The following is a 13,225-nucleotide window of genomic DNA, read 5'->3' as shown; positions in this document are numbered from 1 at the left end:
CCTGAAATTCTTGCATTGTGTTTTCTGTGCAGACAGAGACACGCACAAGTACACACACACACAACACGAATGACACCCACACTAAGAGCCACTGAGATATTAACCATGAATATATGCTAATGTAATTCTCACATACTGACACCAGCTCAGAAAGTGGTTAGTTGGATGAGCAGATACACATGGTCATAAATTTGATGGTAAGTCATTCAGTACTGCAGACACAGGAATATTCCCCACGAGCCAGGCTTTAGCTGCCAACAGACAGCCAGCCAAATTACAACATTAAAATAACTGGAGACCTGGCACCTATAAGCAGAAACAGACAGGGACTGGAGAGAAACTAAGTTTTTCACAAAATTACAATAAAAAAAATCAAAATATGAACAAATGTTTTTCATAACTTCTCGCAAAATCGAACGAGTGACACTGCACAATTTCAATTCAACTACTTCAATAAAAGTAATTCTCTATGACCAGGTTTACATCCAACCATTTAATGCGGATTAATTACCTGACGGATGGCAAAACCGGATAGCAACTATTAACAACTATTGATTTAGAACTACAGAGTTAACGCAAGTCGCAAAGAAAACAGGAGCTGCCTCCACTATTCCAGCACCATTTAACCTTCAACATTTCAACATGATCAAATCCCCTCTGCATAGTCTAATACAGTGACAACTAAAAGATACCAAAAACGATTTATTCCAATCAACATGAACTAAATATGATGTGGCTGTCCATGGTTCTGATTTCTGTGTGCATGTGTGTGTGTGCGTGCACATTCATGCAAGTAGAAAAACATGTTGACTCACCCTACTTGTTGAGAAACGCCAATGCCATAGTCCTCTCTTTCATGTTGACGCATTAACATCTGCTAACCATGTGTATGTGACCAATAATGTTTCATTTGATTTGAAACGGTGTATCACTGTCACAAAGTACACACTTTTATTTTTTGATGTCCTAGGCTACCTGGCTAAAATGCTATCTCGCCAGCCTAGCTTCATGGGCAACGTTAGCTAGTTAACATTACCCTTCTACATCTAGCTACAGTACATATTGCACTTCCATCCTCTCATGCCAGGGGCACAACAATGTTTGAATTCATGTTTTGATCAAAATCACCATTACAATCATTGGCCAGTACTGAGAACTAAGTAAAACCACAAGTTCAAATCCTTATCTCCATCCGTGTTTAATTTAGGAAAGGACCAATTTTAGCTAGCTGGCTAGCTAGCTACCGGAGGACAACACAACGAGATGCAACAATTCAAGTTTTTCTGTCAATGATGTATGCTCTCAATGGGATTTCATAGGAGTGAGGGCAAATCTAAGCTGGCTTCCCTTGACACTTTTTTTTGTTCGCCTGGACCATTCACAGTCTAGCTCGGTCCTTTTAGCTCAACGATGATTGGATATTTTTTTATACTTTTTTGTCAAGGGAGGCCAGATGCTCTCTGGCTTCCCTTGCCTTTAATGCTACGGGCGGCAACAATGTCATACTTGTTTGGACCAGACAGAATCAGATAGATGGCCTACAGGTAAAGAGACAGAGGGGCGCTGTTTCGCTTCGTGGATACGTTCTCCTGTGACATAAACAATTATGAAACACAGAGCGATGAAACATAAATTATTTCATTTATTGAAAAAAATGTGTTGGCAAATTTTTTGGGGAAGCCTGGCTTCCCTTAACATACATGAATACACGCCACAGCCTGACGCATGAAAGAAGTGACGACGGGCTGTAATAAATGCCGACAGACAATTTGTTCGTTGGACATTGAGATCTTTTTGTGTTGGTAAAATGTATTATGCGGGAAGTTGCGCTGGAAACACCTTATGCGCAAATATTGATATAAATACTATATCGATGAAAGCTAAACTTGGAGTCATGGGATGATATGTTGTGTGGTCCTCCCACCACGACTTGGGGACCCATGCAGTTTATTGGGCTACAGATGAAATAAATTGGTGAAAGTGCACGTGATGAGCTTGATGCTCCTTTCCAATAAATATCGAAGGTCTTATTTTGGTAACATGATGATCGATGTGGCTGCCGTTTGACAAATAAAAATAATATCGCTCACCAGTTTTTGTGTCGAAACCATCAGTAGAGTTGAAAATGTGATGTGAACCATTTAACTTGCATTTTTCATTTGGTACATGAATTTAACCACAAATCTTATTTTTACGTGAACTACTTTTATCTGCAATAAGTTAGTTTGATGGAAACATCTCTGGTGGGAAAATGAGCATATTATTTTATCCAGATTTGAGAATATTTGAATGAAAATCTGTCGCAAATTGGACGGAAACCTAGCTTATTAGTGCAGCCAAAATGGCACCCTATTCCCTACAGTGCTCAATTTTGATGTTCTGGAAACTACTGGATGTAGCCCTCATCTCTGCTCCACTTTTTCAGGTTTTCTGGAATGGTGCCAAGAAAACCAAAAAAAGTACAGCACTGCTGAGGCCCTTTGCTCCTTTAGGAGCTAAAAGGAAAAAGTCAAGTCATGTGCTAACTTTATTGGTTTGCCCCAAATCCAGGCATGATATAAGGTTTCATGGGTAGAATCAAGATCCATAGGTCAAAAACTTCCCAAAGAGCAAGGTTCTAGAGAGACTGCATAAATCTGAGAAAGCAAGGGGACGATAGCGGGAGCGAAACTGAGATACTCTTACTCTAGCGTAAAGGTGGCTCAAGCACATCATAAAACAGAAGTAAGTGTTGAAAAAGACAGGGGAAAAAGGGAATAGAGGAAAGAGGTGTTGAGGGGTCCACCGGGTGCTGAGTGCCCTGACTAGAGGGATTATACATCTCAGATGGGGTGTATGAACAGCTGTTTCTCTCCCACTCCAGATGTCTGTCAGAGAGGGGGGCCACAGAGACAACATATGTGCACAAGAAAGAGGCTTGAATTACCCAAGCATATATTGTACTTCATGTATATTTTCTATAATATGTGTCTGTAGCAGTGGAGGCTGCTGAGGAGAGGACAGTGATAATAATAATGGCTGGAATGGAGTGAATGGATGATAACTATGTGTTTGATACCATTCCATTCACTGCTTTCCGGCCATTATTATGATCCTGTCACAGGCGTCAACATGAGTAGACCAAGGTGCAGCGTGGAATATGTAATTTTAACTACATAAAATGACATGTGATCACACAAGATCACACGTGGTCACTTGTGGAACTCATTAGGGACACCACAAAGAGTCAGCTGTTTAGTCCAGATGTTGTTGTTTAGTTGTCAGATGTTGTAGTGGTTGAGAAGGGCCAGTTAATGGAACATAAAAATGATATTTTATGATTTGTATTATTATTTTATTATTTCTGCTGCACAAAATGTTAAACATGGCAATGTTGTTCCCATGTTCTCAATAAGGCTTTCAATATTTCGTTGCATGTCATGATTTATGCATTTTTTTTATTCCACCCCAAGCCCTGTTACAACTGACCTGGGAGGTGATGTAAATTGTAACATTTTACTCCTTGTATTTGAGACAAAGTCACCACTTGTCTGTTCGATTTAGAGAGAAAATACCTATACCCATTTATAGCAGACAGATAGATGGAAGCCGTTCCTACCACAATTTGAATGTAGCAGCTCCAAAAATATCTGAGAAAATGGCAAAAATGCTAAAAGTGTTACAACCATCCCCAGTCTCCCCTACGTTATGAACGCTTTGCCAGCACAGAGTAAATGTTCATCTTTGGCACACTATACTGTATATGCCCTGTTGGATCATCTGGTGCCCTTAACTTTGTGCTAACTATTTGTCTGTTCTATTAATTTATGAAATATTTAATCTAATATTCATTTTATATTATGCTTTACATGAGATATGATAAGCAGTTTGATATATGAAAAGGTATACTAACTTTTTCCTTATTTAATGAATTTTGTGCTGTAGGCCTATTTCTAGGTGATCGTACAATTAGATTATGTTCCTATAGTCAGAGGTTAATGTATACTTTTATTATTATTTAAGAGTAAAATGACTATGGCTTTGGATATGACCTATATGTCACATACAGTGCATTTGGAAAGTATCCAGACCCCTTGACTTTTTCCACATTTTGTTACGTTACAGCCTTATTCTAAAATTGATTAAATAAATAAAATCCCCATCAATCTACACACAATACCCCATAATGACAAAGTGAAAACTGTTTTGTAGAAACTTTTGCTAATTCATAAAAACCAAAAACAGAAATATCTTATTTACATAAGTATTCAGACCCTTTGCTATGCGACTTCAAATTGAGCTCAGGTGCATCCTGCTTCCATTGATCACCCTTGAGATGTTTCTACAACTTGATTGTTGTCCACCTGTGGTAAATTCAATTGATTGGACATGAGTTGGAAAAGCACAAACCTGTCTATATACGTTCCCACAGTTGACAATGCATGTTAGAGCAAAAACCAAGCAATGAGTTCGAAGGAATTGTCCATTGTCGAGGCACAGATCTGGGGAAGGGTACCAAAAAATGTCTGCAGCATTGAAGGTCCCCAAGAACACAGTGGCCTCCAACATTCTTAGAAGGAAGAAGTTTGGAACCACCAAGACTCTTCCTAGAACTGGCCGCCCAGCCAAACTGAGCAATTGGCGAAGAAGGGCCTTGGTCAGGGAGATGATCAAGAACCCGATGGTTACTCTGACAGAGCTCTAGAGTTCCTCTGTGGAGATGGGAGAACCTTCCAGAAGGACAACCATCTCTGCTGTACTCCACCAATCAGGGATTTATGGTAAAGTGGTCAGATGGAAGCCACTCCTCAGTAAAAGGCACGACAGTCTGCTTGGAGTTTGCCAAAAGGCACCTAAAGGACTCTCAGACCATTAGAAACAAGATTATCTGGTTTGATGAAACTAATATTGAAGTCTTTGGCCTGAATGCCAAGTGTCACATCTGGAGGAAACCTGGCACCCTCCCTACGGTGAAGCATGGTGGTGGCAGCATCTTGCTGTGGGGATGTTTTCCAGCGACAGGGACTGCGAGACTAGTCAGGATGGAGGTAAAGATGAAAGGCGCAAAAGTACAGAGAGATCCTAGATGAAAAACCTGCTCCAGAGCGCTCAGGACCTTATACTGGGGCAAAGGTCCACCTTCCAACAGGACAACAATCCTAAGCACAGAGCCAAGACAATGCAGGAGTGGCTTCGGAACAAGTCTCTGAATGTCGTTGAGTGGCCCAGCCAGAGCCCAGACTTGAACCCGATCGAACGTCTCTGGAGAGACCTGAAAATAGTTGTCAACGATGCTCCCCATCCAACCTGACAGAGCTTGAGAGGATCTGCAGAGAAGAATGGGAGAAACTCCCCAAATACAGGTATGGCAAGCTTGTAGCATCATACCAAAGAAGACACGAGGCTGTAATCACTGCCAAAGGTGCTTCAACAAAGTACTGAGTAAATGGTCTGAATGCTTATGTAAATTCTTGCTTTGTCATTATGGGGTATTGTGTGTAGATTAATGAGGGGTAAAAAAACAATTTAATCCATTTTAGAATAAGGCTGTAATGTAACAAAATGTGGAGAAAGTCAAGGGGTCTGAATACTTTCTTCATGCACTGTATGGGCCTACATATACGCTACAGACCAGTGGAGGCTGCTGAGGGGAGGACGGATCTGTCACGCCCTGACCTGAGAGAGAGGGTTTGTTTCTCTATGTGGTTAGGTCAGGGTGTGGGGTGGGCATTCTATGTGTTGTATTTCTTTGTGTTGGGCCGAGTATGGTTGCTAACCAGAGGCAGCTGTCTATCGTTGTCTTTGATTAGGAACCATACTTAGGCAGCCTGTTTTTCCTTTGGGTTTTGTGTGTAGTTGTTTTTCGTTTAGTTGTAAGTACCTGACGGAACTGTCTGCTGTCATTTTTGTTTAATTTGTAAAGTGTTCATTCTTTCATTAAACCACAAGATGAACATATTCCACGCTGCACCTTGGTCTACTCATTTTTACGCCCATGACAGAACTACCCACCACAAAAAGACCAAGCAGCGTGCACTCTCCAGGAGGAGGAGCGGGACCAAGCAGTATGGCTCAGAGGAGTGGACCTGGGAGGAGATCCTAGATGGGGCAGGACCCTGGACAAGGCCTGGAGAGTATCGCCGTCCGCAATGGGAGATAGAGTCAGCGAAGGTGGAACGGCGATACTGGGAGGAACGGCTAGGCAAGCAACAGGAGGCAGAGAGGCAGCACCAAAACAAATTTTTTGGGGGGGGGGGACAGGGGTAGATTGGCGAAGGAGAGGTTAAGACCTGAGCCAACTCCCCGTGCTTACCGTGGGGAGCGAGTGACCGAGCAAGCACCGTGTTATGCGGTGATACGCACTGTGTCGCCAGTGCGTACTCACAGTCCGGTGCGCACGGTGCAATCTCCTCACCGTTGCCGTGCTAGAGTTGGCCGGCAGCCAGGGAGAAGTGCACCGGTTCAACGTATCTGGTCTCCAGTGCGTCTCTTCGGCCCAGGTTATCCTGCACCTGCTCTACGCACGGTACCCCTCATTCACCAGCACAGCCCAGTTCGTCCTGTACCAGCGCTCCGCCCTTGCCGGGCTACAGTCAACATCAAGCCAGGACGGGTTGTGCCAGCCCTAAGCGCCTGACCTCCAGTGTGCCTCCAAGGCCAAGTGTACCATGTGCCTGCTCCGCGCACTCTCCCTCCAGTGCGCCACCATAGCCCAATATGTCTTGTGCCTGCTCCTCACACTCTTCCTCCAGTACGCCTCCATAGCCCAGTATGGCCGGTGCCTGCTTTGAGCACGCGGTCCTCAGTGCATCTCCCCAGTCTGGTGAAACCGGTTCCAGCTCCCCGTAGGAAGCCTCCAGTGATGATCAATGGTCCAAAGCCTCCAGTGATAATCCATGGCACGAAGCCTCCAGTGAGGATCCATGGCCTGGAGCCTGTAGTGATAATCCATGGCACGAAGCCTCCAGTGATGATCCATGGCCCGGAGCCTGTAGGGATGATCCATGGCACGAAGCCTCCAATGATAATCCATGGCCCAGAGCCTCCAGTGATGATCCATGGCACAAAGCCTCCAGTGATGATCCATGGCGCGGAACCAGTAGTGATGATCCATGGCACAGAGCCTGCAGCGAAGGTCCCCAGTCCGGAACCTACAGCGACGCTCTCATTTACATTTTTTACATTTAAGTCATTTAACAGACGCTCTTATCCAGAGCGACTTACAAATTGGTGCATTCACCTTATGATATCCAGTGGAACAACCACTTTACAATAGTGCATCTAAATCTTTTAAGGGGGGGGGGTTAGAAGGATTACTTTATCCTATCCTAGGTATTCCTTAAAGAGGTTGGGTTTCAGGTGTCTCCGGAAGGTGGTGATTGACTCCGCTGTCCTGGCGTCGTGAGGGAGCTTGTTCCACCATTGGGGTGCTAGAGCAGCGAACAGTTTTGACTGGGCTGAGCGGGAACTGTGCTTCCTCAGAGGTAGGGAGGCGAGCAGGCCAGAGGTGGATGAACGCAGTGCCCTTGTTTGGGTGTAGGGCCTGATCAGAGCATGAAGGTACGGAGGTGCCGTTCCCCTCACAGCTCCATAGGCAAGCACCATGGTCTTGTAGCGGATGCGAGCTTCAACTGGAAGCCAGTGGAGAGAGCGGAGGAGCGGGGTGACGTGAGAGAACTTGGGAAGGTTGAACACCAGACGGGCTGCGGCGTTCTGGATGAGTTGTAGGGGTTTAATGGCACAGGCAGGGAGCCCAGCCAACAGCGAGTTGCAGTAATCCAGACGGGTGATGACAAGTGCCTGGATTAGGACCTGCGCCGCTTCCTGTGTGAGGCAGGGTCGTACTCTGCGAATGTTGTAGAGCATGAACCTACAGGATCAGGTCACCACCTTGATGTTAGTGGAGAACGACAGGGTGTTGTCCAGGGTCACGCCAAGGTTCTTAGCACTCTGGGAGGAGGACACAAGGGAGTTGTCAACCGTGATGGCGAGATCATGGAACGGGCAGTCCTTCCCCGGGAGGAAGAGCAGCTCCGTCTTGCCGAGGTTCAGCTTGAGGTGGTGATCCGTCATCCACACTGATATGTCTGCCAGACATGCAGAGATGCGATTCGCCACCTGGTTATCAGAAGGGGGAAAGGAGAAGATTAATTGTGTGTCATCTGCATAGCAATGATAGGAGAGACCATGTGAGGATATGACAGAGCCAAGTGACTTGGTGTATAGCGAGAATAGGAGAGGGCCTAGAGCAGAGCCCTGGGGGACACCAGTGGTGAGAGCACGTGGTGCGGAGACAGATTCTCGCCATGCCACCTGGTAGGAGCGACCTGTCAGGTAGGACGCAATCCAAGCGTGGGCCGCGCCGGAGATGCCCAACTCTGAGAGGGTGGAGAGGAGGATCTGATGGTTCACAGTATCAAAGGCAGCAGATAGGTCTAGAAGGATGAGAGCAGAGGAGAGAGAGTTAGCTTTAGCAGTGCGGAGAGCCTCCGTGACACAGAGAAGAGCAGTCTCAGTTGAATGACCAGTCTTGAAACCTGACTGATTTGGATCAAGAAGGTCATTCTGAGAGAGATAGCAGGAGAGCTGGCCAAAGACGGCACGTTCAAGAGTTTTGGAGAGAAAAGAAAGAAGGGATACTGGTCTGTAGTTGTTGACATCGGAGGGATCGAGTGTAGGTTTTTTCAGAAGGGGTGCAACTCTCGCTCTCTTGAAGACGGAAGGGACGTAGCCAGTGGTCAAGGATGAGTTGATGAGCGAGGTGAGGTAAGGGAGAAGGTCTCCGGAAATGGTCTGGAGAAGAGAGGAGGGGATAGGGTCAAGCGGGCAGGTTGTTGGGCGGCCGGCCGTCACAAGACGCGAGATTTCATCTGGAGAGAGGGGGGAGAAAGCGGTCAAAGCACAGGGTAGGGCAGTGTGAGCAGGACCAGCGGTGTCGTTTGACTTAGCAAACGAGGATCAGATGTCGTCGACCTTCTTTTCAAAATGGTTGACGAAGTCATCCGCAGAGAGGGAGGAGGGGGGGAGGAGGATTCAGGAGGGAGGAGAAGGTGGCAAATAGCTTCCTAGGGTTAGAGGCAGATGCTTGGAATTTAGAGTGGTAGAAAGTGGTTTTAGCAGCAGAGACAGAAGAGGAAAATGTAGAGAGGAAGGAGTGAAAGGATGCCAGGTCCGCATGAAGGCGAGTTTTCCTCCATTTGCGCTCGGCTGCCCGGAGCCATCGAGTCGTCGAGCCACGGAGAAGGAGGGGAGGACCGAGCCGGCCTGGAGGATAGGGGACATAGAGAATCAAAGGATGCAGAATGGGAGGAGAGGAGGGTTGAGGAGGCAGAATCACGAGATAGGTTGGAGAAGGTTTGAGCAGAGGGAAGAGATGATAGGATGGAAGAGGAGAGAGTAGCGGGAGAGAGAGAGCGAAGGTTGGGACGGCGCATTACCATCCGAGTAGGGGCAGAGTGAGAAGTGTTGGATGAGAGCGAGAGGGAAAAGGATACAAGGTAGTGGTCGGAGACTTGGAGGGGAGTTGCAATGAGATTAGTGGAAGAACAGCATCTAGTAAAGATGAGGTCAAGCGTATTGCCTGTCTTGTGAGTAGGGGGGGAAGGTGAGAGGGTGAGGTCAAAAGAGGAGAGGAGTGGAAAGGAGGCAGAGAGGAATGAGTCAAAGGTAGACGTGGGGAGGTTAAAGTCACCCAGAACTGTGAGAGGTGAGCCATCCTCAGGAAAGGAACTTATCAAGGCGTCAAGCTCTTTGATGAACTCTCCAAGGGAACCTGGAGGGCGATAAATGATAAGGATGTTAAGCTTGAAAGGGCTGGTAACTGTGACAGCATGGAATTCAAATGAGGAGATAGACAGATGGGTCAGGGGAGAAAGAGAGAATGTCCACTTGGGAGAGATGAGGATTCCAGTGCCACCACCCCGCTGGCCAGATGCTCTCGGGGTATGCGAGAACACGTGGGCAGACGAGGAGAGAGCAGTAGGAGTAGTAGTGTTATCTGTGGTAATCCATGTTTCCGTCAGCGCCAAGAAGTCGAGGGACTGGAAGGTAGCATAGGCTGAGATGAACTCTGCCTTGTTGGTCGCAGACCGGCAGTTCCAGAGGCTGCCGGAAACCTGGAACTCCACGTGGGTCGTGCGCGCTGGGACCACCAGGTTAGAGTGGCAGCTGCCACGCGGTGTGAAGCGTTTGTATGGCCTGTGCAGAGGGGAGAGAACAGGGATAGACAGACACATAGTTGACAGGCTACAGAAGAGGCTACGCTAATGCAAAGGAGATTGGAATGACTTGAAGTGGACTACACGTCTCGAATGTTCAGAAAGTTAAGCTTATGTTGCAAAAATCTTATTGACTAAAATGACGAAAATGATACAGTACTGCTGGCTGGTGAAGTAGGCTAGCTAGCAGTGGCTGCGTTGTTGACTTTGTTTGAACGTGTAGCTGGCTAGGTAACCTCGATAGTTTCAGTACTACACCTTATCATGATACAAAAACAACTATGTAGCTAGCTAACACTACACTAGTCAAATCGTTCCGTTGTAATGTATTAGTTTCTACAGTGCTGCTAGTCGGTAACGGTTGGCTAGCTAGCAGTGGGTTTGATGATGACTAAGTGTGTTGACTAAGTCTGGAGTCTGGACAACGGTGTCGCATCGCGGCGCGGCTGGCTAGCTAACCTCGATAATTACTATAAACTACACAATTATCTTAGATACAAAGACAGCAAAGACAACTATGTAGCTAGCTAACACTACACTAATCAAGTCGTTCCGCTGTAATGTAATAGTTTCTACAGTGCTGCTAGTCGGTAGAAGTTGGCTAGTTGGCTAGCTAGCAGTGTTGACTACGTTAGGAGGACGAAAATAGCTGGCTAGCTAACCTCGATAATTACTCTAAACTACACAATTATCTTTGATACAAAGACGGCTATGTAGCTAGCTAAGACAAATTGCTCAGATCAAACAAATCAAACCGTTGTAATGTAATGAAATGTAATATTACCTGTGGAGCGAAGCCAGGCCTGACCTGCAGGCGTCAACAAGCCTCCAGCAACGCTCCCCAGTCCGGCGCCTCCAGTGACACTCCCCAGTCCGGAGCCTCCAGCAACGCTCCCCAGTCCGGAGCCGACAGTCCGGAGCCGACAGTCCCTGTCGCTGGTCATTTTACAGTAGTTAAGGCTGAATAGTGAATAGTGAGGCATTTGTGACTCAAACTTCCCTACATAATGAATAGGGAGGCATTTGGGACTCAAACTTCCCTACATAGTGAATAGAGAGGCATTTGGGACTCAAACTTCCCTTTGGAATAAAACTTCTCAGGGATAGCCCCCTTTTTTAAAATGTTTGCCTAAATGACTTACCCAAATCTAACTGCTTGTAGCTCAGGCCCTGAAGCAAGGATATGCATATTCTTGGTACCATTTGAAAGGAAACACTTGGAAGTTTGTGGAACTGTGAATTGAATGTAGGAGAATATAACACAATAGATTACATTTACATTTACATTTAAGTCATTTAGCAGACAATAGATCTGGTAGAAGAAAATACAAAGAAAAAACCAACCAGCTTTTTTTACCACCATCTTTGAAATGCAAGAGAAAGGTCCCAGTTCTGTCCATCACTCTGGTTGTAATTCTGATGGTGTCCACAAGATAGCAGCAGTGTATGTGAAAGGTTTCAGACGGATAACTTGAAGTAATGAGCGTTCTACATGACATTTAGTTTGAAGTCACCCAGGTACATTTGGGCAAATCGGGTACATTTGCATTCATATTACATTTTTTTCTGCAAGAATATCGTCAAATCTGTATACTTGGACTTTGATTTAGCTTTTCCAGTATGAGCAGCCATGTTAAAAGTTCAACTTTTGCAAAACAACCAGTTTTCATAACTTCATAACACCAAACCTCCCTACATAGTGAAAAGGGAGGAATTTGGAACTAAAACCTCGCTACATAGTTAATAGGGAGGCATTTGGGACTCAAACCTCTTCTGATGTGTAACAAGGGGGATTTACCTGTATCTCTTCCTGGGGTCGATAGTACGCCACATTTTCCATATACGCGAGGGGAGGTCCTCGGGACTAATCTAAAACATACAGGTTCTCTAACATCAGGGAGTGGAGCATGGGAATAATAGGAAGAGGTATAGCGAACAACATTCATTTATTTTACAGCAAACAAAACAATGTTTTCATCTTCATCTCCAGGCATACATGTTCCTTGGAAGCTCTAGCTCATACTGATTCCCTATCACAGGACATAAACAAACTTTAGTTGACATACAAATCCACAATTACATTCGATATATGCCTGAGCATAACACAGATCAGATCAATTACTCGTGGTCACAGAACATGTTGCACAATACTCTCAGGAGGGCATGCCATAGGTGAAGGAGAGCGGGTCAAATTGGCATATGGGTACTCTTGCCATAAACACAAGATCCCCGGATATGCTTCAGAATTTGGACTAACCCAGTGTCAACACTCCCATCCTCCCTGCACATGCCAACCTTCTCATGGTAATGCCAATCTGTAGAACAACAAGAACAGCCAGGTTAAATACTGAAGGCCACACCCTTAATTACAATCTCACACGCCTGGCACTGACAGAGGCACAAGGCTGCATTCACCAACTTAACAGTTCCACCCTGTTACATATTTCCCCTCTATTTTTTAAATGTTTGGGCCCCTCAGGGGTGCGTGCTTAGTCCCCTCTTGTACTCCCTGTTCACCTGCGACTGCTTGGCCGCCCACAACTCCAACACCATCATTAAGGTTGCTGAGACCACCTACAGAGAGGAGGTCAGTGACCTGGCAGTGTGGTGCCAGGACAACAACCTCTCCCTCAGTTGGTAGAGCATGGTGTTTGCAATGCCAGGGTTGTGGGTTTGATTCCCACGGGGGACCAGTACGGAGAAAAAAAATTATGAAATGTATGCAGTCGCTCTGGATAAGAGCGTCTGCTAAATGACTAAAATGTGAAATGTGAACATCAGCAAGACAAAGGAGCTGATCGTGGACTACAGGAAACGGAGAGCTGAGCACGTGCCTACCACATTGATGGGGCTGTTGTGGTGCAGGATGAAAGATTCAAGTTCCAAAGTTCCACATCACTAACAAATAAACATGATCCACACACACCTACACATTTGTGATGAAGATACGACAATGCCTCTTCCCCCTCAGGAGGCTGATAATATTTAGCATGGGCCCTTAGATCCTCAAAAAGTTCTACAGCTGCACC

This window comes from Salmo trutta, chromosome 32 (genome assembly GCF_901001165.1).
Source record: "Salmo trutta chromosome 32, fSalTru1.1, whole genome shotgun sequence".
In the NCBI taxonomy this organism is placed as follows: domain Eukaryota; kingdom Metazoa; phylum Chordata; class Actinopteri; order Salmoniformes; family Salmonidae; genus Salmo; species Salmo trutta.
The sequence above is the reverse complement of the archived record's forward strand: the minus strand, read 5'-3'. Positions refer to the sequence as shown.